This window comes from Podarcis melisellensis, assembly GCF_964234715.1.
Source record: "Podarcis melisellensis genome assembly, chromosome: 7".
In the NCBI taxonomy this organism is placed as follows: domain Eukaryota; kingdom Metazoa; phylum Chordata; class Lepidosauria; order Squamata; family Lacertidae; genus Podarcis; species Podarcis melisellensis.
The window spans coordinates 71,012,338-71,024,758 of record NC_138539.1 but is presented as its reverse complement, the minus strand read 5'-3'; the positions used below and the strand labels follow the sequence as shown (position 1 = coordinate 71,024,758).

The 12,421-nt window shown below is 43.7% G+C and overlaps 1 protein-coding gene and 1 long non-coding RNA gene across 2 annotated transcripts in view; one reads left to right on the top strand and one right to left on the bottom strand.

Annotated features, from left to right (window-relative positions):
* LOC309373839 overlaps positions 1-10,011 on the top strand; it is an 87,705-nt gene extending 77,694 nt beyond the window's left edge. The window contains exons 2-5 of the long non-coding RNA XR_014170224.1: positions 851-928; positions 3,567-3,705; positions 6,081-6,158; positions 8,774-10,011. This is a non-coding gene — a long non-coding RNA (uncharacterized lncRNA). The remainder of the gene's footprint in view (positions 1-850; positions 929-3,566; positions 3,706-6,080; positions 6,159-8,773) is intronic.
* The window catches only part of CDH10 (cadherin 10), a 396,417-nt gene that overhangs the window by 381,245 nt on the left and 2,751 nt on the right, over positions 1-12,421 (bottom strand). The gene's annotated exons all lie outside the window — the stretch shown is intronic.

Sequence of the window (12,421 nt, the reverse complement as noted above, 5' to 3'; positions counted from 1 at the left end):
TCTCTAGGCATGAGAAAAGCAGAAGTATATACGAGTCTCTTGGGTAGAGTTGCCATATTTCAAAAATTAAAACCAGAAAACCACCAAAATCATTGAGCTATTTTTAGACAAACCCCACAGTTGTTGAGCAGGACAAAGCCACCTTTTGGAAATCCCCCTGGATGTCAATTCCACCTTTGAAATGCCGGATGTCTGGCAGCTCTACTCTTGGGTGCTGCCAATGCAGAGGTTTGACTTCACTGTAAGATGTACCATCTATTGTCACTTGAGGCAGACAGATGCCCACAGCTCTCCCTCTGATTGGCTAAAAGGCTGAGGAGGGAAGTGAAGGGCATGTGTGTGTGTGTGTGTGTGTGTGTGTTTGGCTGGAATATGGAAAGGGGAACAGACTTGAAGTGTTGGAACTGAAGGGCTGCAAGGAAAAGAAAGGACTGGAACACTTTTAACAAATCTGGAATACAGTCATACCTCTTTTTGTGAATGCTCCATGTTGCATTTTTTTGGGTTAAGAATGCAGCAAACCTGGAAGTGTTTACTTCCTGGTTTCGCCACATGCGCAGAAGCGTCCTGCGCGGTTTGTGCATGCACAGAAGCGCTCTATTGTGCTTTGCACGTGCGCAGAAGTGCCACTCTGGTTATGGACTTTTCGGGGCACCCTAGAACGGATCGTGTCCAGAACCAGAGGTACCACTGTACTGGAAAGTGTCAACAGGCATGGTTGGAGCTCAGCAGCAGAAAGGAGCAAGGAGAAAGCTGATGTACACAAATTTTGAGCAAGGTGCTTGGGAGAGTAGTGTTGATTCAGCTGCAGGTGCTCTTGAATTAAACTCATTTTTTTGACTCATTTCAGTGCGGATTCAGGTTTCGCTTGGGGACAGAATTAACCTTGGTTGCCCTGATGGATTACGATTTGCAGGAGGAAATCAGGGTAAGTGGTACCCTGTTGCTTTCTGTTCACTCAGTGGCCTTTGATACCATCTCTGGTATCGATCATCTCTGGAGGTTGAAGGCATTGTTTTGTGGTGGTTTCATTCCTCATTGCAGGATTGGTGCCAGAAACTATCATTGGGTGACTTGTCTAAGCTTCAGGCACAGGACTAATGAGAAGTTTCAACAGTGCCACATTGTCTTGTCCCTTGGCCTCCCTGAGACTCTGAGCGTTCTGATATTTGACCTTTTCACCTGCAATCTGAAAAGAGGTTTAATTACTCCACATTGAAAAGAAAATGCTATGAGTTTTAAAGTTACCTTAATAATGACACTCTCTCTTTTTCTTTGTTTTGTCCATCTTGCAGTTCTGCTCAGGTTGTAAGCCAGTGTAAGGCATGGTTAATTGGGAAATGGGAAAGAGTGAGTGGCACTGTAGTCTAAATCACTAAACTTCTTGGGCTTGCCAATCAGAGGGGTTGATGGTTCTCATCCCTGCAAGTAGCTAAATAGGTACCGCAGCAGCAGAAAGGTAAATGGTGTTTCCGTGTGCTCTGGCTTCCATCACGGTGTTTTATTGTGCCAGTAGCAGTTTAGTCATGCTGGCCAAATGACCCAGAAAAGCTGTCTGCAGACAAACACTGGCTTCCTCGGCCTGAAAGCAAGATGAGCACTGCAACCCCATAGTCACCTTTGACTGGACTTAACCATCCAGGGGTCCTTTACCTTTTACCTTTTTATAATTAATACTTATGGTGGGTTGATGTGCTTGTCTTTGATAACATCATTGACTTTGCTCCCTTCCAGTTCCTGAGATAAGTTCTTCTTCTTCTTCTTCTTCTTCTTCTTCTTCTTCTTCTTCTTCTTCTTCTTCTTCTTCTTCTTCTTCTTCTTCTTCCATCCTGATGCACATTATTTTTATGAATTGAAAACAAAAGAGCACTCTGAATTTATTTTCAGTTTAACTTGAAAGTAAAATATTCTCCCTTGTCATCAGAATAAATTGTCTCGTGAAGGTAGAGTGATGTGAGAGAGATAAGAACATAAGAGACAGGGGTGCATTGGGAAACAGGGACCAAGCCCCCCTAAAAAATTCAAGGTGGGGGCCAGGTCTCATCAACATTCTGCAGCCTGTCTTACATGATCTTGATCATGGGGAGCCCCCTCTCTCACATGCATGCACATACACATGCACCCCCACACCCATGTTCTAAGTTTTTAAGGTGAGAGACCTTGTTCCACATTGCTTCCTGAGACCGGTTTGAGAAGCAAGGCCCTTTCTGTAGGACAGTGTTGCAGTGGTTGCAACATTACAAAGGTAACTCCAAAGCATATTCTAGGACAATTATGCACATTTCTGCAAGTTTGCAATATGCTAGCCTGCCATAATGAACCATAATTCAAGAACTGACTTGGCATCACTATAACTCTGAGGAAATGTTGCATACAAACAGGTGCAGGTTATTTTTCTTGCTCCTGGTTAGTGGCTAAGACTTGTACAGTGGTACCTTGGTTTACGAACTTAATCCGTTCCGGAAGTCCGTTCTTAAACCAAAGCGTTCTTAAACCAAGACGTGCTTTCCCATAGCAGCGGGGGACTCAATTTACACTCAACAGGAAGCGGAACATGTTCTGCTTCCAAGGCAATGTTCACAAACCAAAACACCTACTTCTGGGTTTGCAGCCTTCTTAATCCAAGTTGTTCATAAACAAAGCTGTTTTTAAACCAAGGTACCACTGTACTGTGTTAGTTTTGGCTAGGGGCATGAATCTCTGCATACAAACAGGTGCAGGTTATTTTTCTTGCTCCTGGTTAGTGGCTAAGACTTGTACAGTGGTACCTTGGTTTACGAACTTAATCCGTTCCGGAAGTCCGTTCTTAAACCAAAGCGTTCTTAAACCAAGGCACACTTTCCCATAGCAGCGGGGGACTCAATTTACACTCAACAGGAAGCGGAACATGTTCTGCTTCCAAGGCAATGTTCACAAACCAAAACACCTACTTCTGGGTTTGCAGCCTTCTTAATCCAAGTTGTTCATAAACAAAGCTGTTTTTAAACCAAGGTACCACTGTACTGTGTTAGTTTTGGCTAGGGGCATGAATCTCTATAAAATGGTGAACAGCAGTGTCATTAACTTTATACCTGCATAACTCCTTCATGATAGTCCTTTTAGACTCCATTTGAAGTTCTCTCTATTGCCACAAAACTCATAAGATTTGAAATGGAAATGTAAGTGACAACAGTAATAAGAGAAGCAAACGACAAGCACAAGCTCAGATTATTTAATGTAGTCTCTGATTTATATGTTTTTGTTAGTTTTGTCTGAAATAGAAAATAGCACACATGAAAGCAACCTTGTGTTATGTGCGACCTTTTTCAAAAGTTCTAAGCGGATTGTTTAATTTTACACCCACCAGTTTGGAGTATATAGACATCTGATCTTTTACTTGTGTTTTAACTGACATATTTTATATGCCAAAGTCTATTAAATGTAGCACAGCTTTTGCAAATAAGGTTGCTTAGAATTTTAATCCCTCTCCTAATATGCCACTTAGCTAATTTTTTTTGTTCCGTCAAATCCTCCTTTTAGACATTTCCACAGACTTTTCTGAGAAATTCAATTTCTTCCTGTTATAGGTTAATGCCCTTTTAGAAGGCAAGTGGGGCTTATTTTTCCCCACCCACCCAGAATTTGTCAGAGGAGTTCTTGGCTATTAAACATTTATGTCAGAGAGCAGGAATAACATTTTGAAAAGATCACTTACACATAAAAATGGTGAGCATTAAAAATAGTCAGTGAGCAGTTCCAGAGATAACCTTAGTGTCTGGTTTCTTAACATGGTTGGGGTGGAAAGAAAGCACACACATTGTGCAGCCCAAGAGGTTTATGCCACACAGGATTTTGGGTGGTGTAGGCAGATGCAAAATTGAGAAGATCCATAACTGAGAAGGTTGATTGGGGGACACCAACTTTTGGTCTCACTCAGGGCACCATATTATGAAAGATTGCCCAAGTCCACCCCTGAGTTTATGGGTGGATATAGTGTATTGAGGTGAGAACCTAACACCAGAGAAGAGCCCTGGAGAGTGAAATTTGTGCACCAGAAGCTGAAGTGCTCAGAAAGAATCCGTATCTCTAGCAATGTCAGAAGTTCAACTTCCAGTCTGCTAAGATTTTGTTTAAGGGTAAGTTGTTATTGTACATAAATGGCAGCAAGGTTGTTATCCTTGGTGGTCAGTGTTCAGAAAGGTGTTAATGACATTTCTTCTGTGCCATGTTGTCCACTAGTAGGTGTCCATTCATGGGTGAAACTTTTTTTTTTTTGAAAGGGCCATTTCTTGATACCCTTCAATGGTCCATAGGACTCCACCAGGGGACTTGCACAAGGTGTTAATAGCCTTACAAAAGCTGACATTTGAGCTGCTGAATAGTGTCATTAAAACTGTTGTCCTTTAAGGTTCTGCTCCTAGTGGCTGTAACTCCTGAAATTAGAGTTTCTGACCTCAAAGCATTTTTGGTGGCTAAATATGTGTTTCTCATTTAGATAGGGTAGTCCTTGGGATGGATCTTTCATTCATTCTGAAGGTTATTTCCTTAATCCAGTGGCTTTCAACCAGTGTGTCATGGCACCCTGGGGTGCCTTGAATGATGGTCAGGGGTGCCGTGGGCAACACTGGCCACTGTCCCTCTTTCCTTCCCTCCCTTCCTCTGATGCCTTCTCATGGCTCTGCCTCCCAAAGGCTTGTATGGCTATTTGTTGCAGCTGCCCTGGTTTCAAGCTCCCCAGGTGAATGGTAGCTTTGGTGTTGGTCAGGGGGTGTTTCCGAGGCCCCTGTGGGGCAGTGTGAGGAGACACTTCTCTTTGGGGTGGGGGGGAGGCAGCTCAGAGACCAGAGGCGACAGCAGCGGCTGCCCAGAGGACTACTAAGAAGAGAGGAAAAGAGAGGCGACTGAGGGAACACTCTACACGGGAGGGTGTTCAAAAAATGGTGAGGGGCTGCCAGCTCTGCAGGCAACAGTTGACATAATTGGGCTCCTGAGCCCCACAGGGGTGCTGCGGAAAGAACGTAGTTGGCCAAGGGAGCCATGGACTCAAAATGGCTGAAAACCTCTGCCATATCCCATAGACACCATGAATTAATTTTGCCATTTTTTTTTGGTCATTACATTCCCCTGAGAAAGAATGTTTTGGATATGAAGTGAGCACTTAATAAACAGGATTAGACCAATCAAACAGATTCATTTTTAGTTTCATTTCACCCAAATTCTCTTTAGGAAGAAAGTGACTAGTTCATCCTTGGAAAGTTGGATTTGGGATTGCACACAGCTTGCTTCTGGAAAATTTTATTTGCTCGTTCCTTAACGTTTTACAGCATGTTCTACTAGGTCTGTGGCAACATTTGCTTCCAATGCTCCTCTGCAAGAGGTGTGTCAGCAGCTGTGTGGGAAAACCCATCAGCATTTATCCAACATGACAGAAGTATGCCTCAGCAGAGCCAGCGTTTGGGTAACAGATATCACAACAAGTTCTTTAGCAGTGGCCACCTGTTCCCACCCAGTAGGTTCCATAGCTTTAGTGTAATTCACCATGATATGTGTTCATCACCTCCAGAGAAGGAACAGTTGGCTCTCACCTGAACTTTGTTTCTCAGAGGTGTTGAATACATGGAATGGGCCTACCCAGTCAGCCATTCTTCCATTTTTTTTTCTATAAGCATGTTTTAAAATATGTTTCTCCCCCCCTCCAAGTTTTCAGTAGATAGGTTGTTGCTGGTTTATTTATTTTCCAAATATTAGTTTCCTTACATGAGTTCAAAGCTACTTAGCCTGTTCATGTAGCTTGTCATTCAATGGACTGAGATGATGGGAGCATGTCATCTGGACAAAGGCCAGTCTGTGTTTCCCATCATTTGATGCAAAAGAGCAGCAATGCTAGCTAAATAAATAAATAAATAAATACCCATCGTGCCATGCGTTTAACACCTCATCTGTTCCTTTTGTCAGATTTTAAGACTTATTTCTGCCCCTACGGGCTATCAGCTTCCTCAAAAGTAACTAGACTCCATGGACCCAGAGACTCTCTTGAGACCCATTAAGTTCTCCTAACCCCGCTCTACAGCATGATAGAGCTACACTTGGTTTCCTTGCAGATGGACGAATGAACGTGGAAATGTGAGGGGGGAAACAAGACATGATGAAGAATGTTGACAAAAAGAGCCTTTGACGAGGTAAGTTTCTAAAATGTGATGTTTTATTGAGTGCAATTTGGCTGTGATGTACAATGTATGCAGTAGTTGCTGGGGAATATATATGGTCTGTAATGTAAAGAGTGCCCAAAATGAAGCATCTGTTGAAAGATTTCTCTCTCTCTCCAAAATACACATTTCAGTGTGAACATATTTTGTTTTGGCATGGGATAATTTATCCCCGTGTCTGGTTTTTCTCAGCTGTCAGCTTCCTATTACAATATTAGCTAAAGTACAGTAATTCAGAACTGTGAGGAGTGTGCTCATTTTCCCGCAGAAAGCTCCCACCTCGCTTTCATGTGTCTGTAGTACCTTTTATGCACCTTAGAGTAATGCTACACATTTTCCTCAACGGTACTTTAACGACTCTCAGGAATTACACATAGGTTGTTCTGCTTTATACTTTTCTTCTTGTTTTCTTTCCCCCTGTAAATTAGGGAACAGAAAAGACCTCGAGTCTCTGAACTGCAATTTCTCTTCCTTTGTCCTTTAATTTATTTCGTTACCCCTTTCCTCCCCACAGTACTATTTCCAAATACTACTGGACCTATATTAACACATTCCATAATATCACACTATGATTTTGCTACTAAGTTTATAAATTTTGCAATATATTTTGTCAGAAATCTTCTTTCTCCAGTGCCAGTTTTGTGTTTTAAGAAGCTGACATTTTAATGCATCAGTCTTGTTTTGGCTAAGCGACACTGAAAATGCACATCAAAAAACCCATATCTGCACTTTGATTACTGCTCGCTTTCTCATCTAATATTAGACCGTCAGTGCACTTCGTAAGGACTATGTCACTTTGTGTTCTATAGAAAGCATTGTAAGCTGGAGATCTGCAAATATTCATTAAACTGGAGCAGGCTCATGCACTCAACTGGCCAAGAATCATTGTTCTATGGGGAGATTGTTGTCACACAAACACACAACATTTTCCAGGCATTCTGCCTGGAGGCTTGTATGTTTGGAGTCTGGCTTGCATGGTTCTGAACTGTGCCATTGATGACTATTACATATTTCTCTGATGAAAATAGGGACATCCTATTTAATCGTCTTCTTCTTCTTCTTCTTTGGCAATCATTTGTAGCTGAGTAAGATTGTCTCCCATGAATATGGTCTTAGCGTTATGTTGGTGACTGTGGAGGCCAATTCTGGATCCCCACATCCCTCCACAGTGAGAGCCAGTGTGGTGTAGTGGTTAAGAGCGGTAGTCTCGTAATCTGGAGAACCAGGTTCGAGTCTCCGCTCCTCCACATGCAGCTGCTGGGTGACCTTGGGCCAGTCACACTTCTGTGAAGTCTCTCAGCCCCACTCACCTCACAGAGTGCTTGTTGTGGGGGAAGGGAAAGGAGATTGTTAGCCGCTTTGAGACTCCTTAAAGGGAGTGAAAGGCGGGATATCAAATCCAAACTCTTCTTCTTCTTCAGTGGGGACAAAGCTTTCTGGGTGGGAGTTGATCATGGTGAGGATTTGCCAAACATGCTTTCCTCTCGTTTCTCCCTTTCATCCTGAGTTCCTGCTTCTTCAAAGTCAATGATGTCTTTGGTAAAGGCTGTTCTCCAATTGGAGCGCTCAGAGGCCAGTTTTTCTCAATTTTTCGTGCTTATACTGTATTTCTTTAGATTAGCCTTGACAGCATGTTTAAACCTCTTGTCCACCAGTATTTTGCTTTCCATTCTTAAGTTGGGAGTAGAGTAGTTGCTTTGGAAGATGATAATCAGGTATCCGAACCACATGACCAGTCCTATGAAGTTGATGTTTAAGCATCATTGCTTTGACACTGGTGATCTTGCCATTTCCAGTACACTGACATTAGTTCACCTGTCTTCCCAAGTGAAAGAAGAAGAAGAAGAAGAAGAAGAAGAAGAAGAAGAAGAAGAAGAAGAAGAAGAAGAAGAAGAAGAAGAAGAAGTGCAGGTGATTTGTTGCCATGATAGCTATTGTCAGTGGCATTATCTGGAAGCAGTCATGTCAGTATAACGTACGGTATGATAACTTATGAATAAAATTTTCAATTTGTAGAACCAGCCACCACTCATTAATACACCACAAAACATGCGACAGGGGTAGGCAACCTAAGGCCCATGGGCCAGATGCAGCCCAATGGCCTTCTCAATCCGGCCCACGGAAGGTCCAGGAATCATGTTTTTACATGAGTAGAATGTGTCCTTTTATTTAAAATGCATCTCTGGGTTATTTGTGGGGCCTACCTGGTGTTTTTACATGAGTAGGATGGGTGGGGGTGGTCCCATCCTCCCAAGAAAAGGAAGTGTACCAGAATATCTACTTCACAATGGAAACTGGTTTGACAGGTGGTGGGGTTTTTTTGTGGTTTTTTTTGCCACAATCTTCTTCTTCTTGAGCAGCAAGCTTTATGAACTGTAGGAAAACAAATCATTTGCTGCATGGTGGGGGTGGGGGGTGGAGGACCAGCAAAATCCAATTTTTGCATGTAGCACTGGACAGATGGAGGGGGGGACTGGTCTGTGTGCAGGATGATGACTTATGGAACTGCACATCCCTAGGTGTGAGAAGAGTCTAAATCTGCTCCAACTTGTTTATCCCACTGAACCCAAGTATTTCTGTCTTGACAGGGGTGTGTTTGCCATCTTCTTGCTGGGAATGAGAGTGGCTAAACTAGAAACCTACCTTACACACTTCAAAGTCTCCAGGGTAAAGTAAAAATCAACCAACCAGCCAGTCAACCAACCAATTACCTCTTCCATGCTCTACATGGCTCATTTGATTACCTGAACCCTTTTGGAGCCTGCCAGAAAGTAGCACAGAGATTAGATCTGCTTTGGAAAAGTTTTCACTCCTGCCAAATGCTGTGACTCTCAGATAATTTCTGTTATTGGCAGCGGGGGAAATGTGGCTGCATTTGATGTATTCAGTTGACTCTATTGTTGCCTTGTAACAACAGGAACTTTGATTCTCCATTCTGTGCTTCCCTTTCTTTGCAACCTCCTCACAGCAGTATTAAGGTGCTGATGATAAGTAGAATTTTCACCAGGAATATGTAGTGACTAAATCTACACTTTGAATTGAACTGATGATTAATGAAAGAAGTCACTTACTAATGCTGGAGAAATTCTGGAAAAGTAACACTACAGTCACTTGTGACCCTAGTCTATTGAAAATGTTGTTCCCTTAGTGTTTAGGATCAGTTAATCATGCCATGATGCCATCCATCCACGAATTTTTCTTCTGTGTGGGATAACTCATTTGATGGCTTCACAACATGGGGGGAGGGATTGTAAATATTTCATGGGGGTAGTGTTGAGCCCAACACTTCAGAGGCAAACTTTGGTAGTCTTTGGTGATATGGTGCCCTGAGCGAGCCCAAAAATGGTACCCCCAAATGGGTCTTCTCACTTATGGATCTTCTCAATTTTGCACCCCCTTGGCTTGGCACCCTGCACAAGGCAACCAACCACACTGTCCTAAATCTGACACAGGGCTATTGAAAACAATGGCTATCTCTTGTCTCACGCAACATGTAACTCTGACCTGCTGTGAGGCACCCTCTTTAGAACACTTGTCTCTTCCTGTGTTCCTTTGCGTTGCTTTCCTCCTTAGAATAATAGCCAGATTGCTACAGACATACATTCTCGGAAGTGATTAAATGCACCTGATAGTTCTATCTCTCCCATGAAAAAATATGCTAATCTTGAGCATACAGACTCAGAAAAACTAATTGGGGCTTCCCTGGATTGGCTTTTGGGTTAGCTTATTCCCTCACTCCCACACTGCTCCCTGTGCCTGTTTAATCTATCAATAATATAGCAACTGGATGATGTGCTTGTCATAAAAAGGCACAAGGATGCTCCCTTCTCAGCAGGCCTACAGATTGCTTTGTTGGGAGCTCTTAGCCTCAAACTCTTATTACTGCAGTCTGTGGAGAGAGGAAGGCACTTGCTTAACCCTAAAATGCCAAAAGCGTGCCTCCCCAAAGAGTGTTTTGAATGTTATTCATGCTGGCAATGATTATGCATATGCCAAAGTACCCTTGGAGCTACAGATAACTTGCTTAATGCTGAGCCTTTATCTAAGGGATTTTAAGATTGCAGATAGATACCCTGAGAATGATTTTCCATCATGAAAGCATTACAGCTGCATGCACTGATTCCCCTCCCCATATTGAAGATATTTATGATCACTTATTGAACATATTTAGGACTGCATGTCGATCGTTCAATGCCCAGATATGTAGCTTGCTTAGCAGTGTGTCTTCCAAAGCTCATTGTGGTTATTGATTTATCTACTCATTAAAGATGACTTAAACAGCTGAGTCAGAATGAAACAGTACTGCAAAATACTTGCTGCTACTCCTAATTTTGTTTGTATTAATGGTTTAGACAAAGGTTTAATAGTGATGCAATAAATAAAAAAATATTTCTGTTTTCACAGTATATGGGAACAGATGAAGCTGTCTCATACCAGATGAGATCACTGGTCCACCTGTTGGCATCCATCTGTTTCGAGAGACAATGGAGTACGCCTCTGGGGATGGAGTCAAACCACTGTGTTAGCAGCACTGAAGTGACCTCCCTTAGATGGAAGACTGGGCAGTGTGTTTGGAGGTCCTGGACTTCCCAGAAGACAAGACCTTGCTATTGGCCTTGCTGATCTGATCCAAAGGAAAGCAGAGCAATATGTTTGGCAGCAGAAGCTGCTGGAAGAAGGTGTACAAGGTGCAAGCCAACTGTCTTAGAAACTGCACTCTGGATTTATGTAGGGTTTACTCCAGGCATAGGCAAACTCCAGCCCTCTAGATGTTCGGGACTACAATTCCCATCATCCCTAGCTAACAGGACCAGTGGTCAGGGATGATGGGAATTGTAGTCCCAAACCTCTGGAGGGCCAGACTTTACTTATGCCTGGTTTAATCCTTAGCCTTTTCTTCTCCCAAAGATATCCCTCAAGGCAATGGAGGTTTAAGATCAGAGTTTTTCTTCTCCTAAGTGGGCTCCCTTCCCAAATTGGTGATCCCCATCTGCTCCTCACTTCCCTCTACAGCACATGCAGAAACCGTCTGCTTGTCTGTAGGATCCACTATTAGTCCCATACACTCAACTCGCCAGAGCCTGTCTTCACATGCAGAGGGAAGTCCCCAACTCATTGAGGGTTGGAGACCCATCAACTACCCTCACCTGGTTTAGCTGGCCAGTTGAAGCCATCTCTAGGGGTGTGGCCACTGTCATATGCTGACAGCTTCTGGGAGCAATAGTTGAGAGCTAAGTGCAGGAGGGTATCTAAGGTGATCAGACTACCCTAGAAGAAGGTTGTGTTTCCCACCAGAGGTACTACCCCTCCCATAACACCCCATGCATGTCATCTAGCTCAATATCAACTATGGCAGGAGTAGCCAGTGTGGTGCACTTCATATGTCACAGGACTGCAATTCCCATCAACCCCAGCCAGCGTGGCCAGTGGTCAGGGATGATGGGACCTTATACAGCAAAGCCATGTCCTGAAAAAAAAGGACCACCACAAAAACCCTTACGTCATAACTTTGAACTTTGTCAGAACCCGGAATTAAAGACCCAGGCTGAGGGGGTACCAGCATAGCAGGTTCCACCACCATCTTGCCTCATTGCCACCACTCCTGCTCCTCCTGACCATCCCAAGTGCCTCCCCTCTTTCCTCTGTTCTGCAAGAGGCCAGCACCAAACACATAGCATAAGATGGTGGCCGAGGGCCTGCTCAGCTAGTTGGTGCCAGTGGAGGTGAAGTACCAGGGCTGCAAGGAGAGGTCAGTTGCCTGGCATGGCTTCCCTGAGTGCAGAAAGGGGGCCTTGTACGGACTTTTCTCTCTCACTTCATAATGGGCTACAGGCTGGTGCATGTGGTGTTTCCTATCATGGGCCAGTTTCACCTGCTGAACAGCAGCCTGAAGGGAGAGAAGACAGAGTGACTCCACCTGCAACTGATCAGCCTTCAAGGACTCAGAGGAGAAGGTACTAACGAGATACAACTGGCTTCAGCCGTCTTAAGCAGAGTTTCCAGCAGCAGTCAGATGCTAGTAAGAACACTTGTAGTTCCTGGCCCTACCTTGCTGCTTCCTTTTGTTTTGACCCTATGATCATCAGATTCCCTGACGCTTGGACCATCTGACCATGTGGACTGTTGTTCGCTCACCCCTAGGACTGGACCTGACTTCAGATACCGAATCTTCCTCCAGGCAAGTACACCTCAGAGACTCTTCTAGTTGGTTGCTCTCTCATTCCACTGAGCCCTGC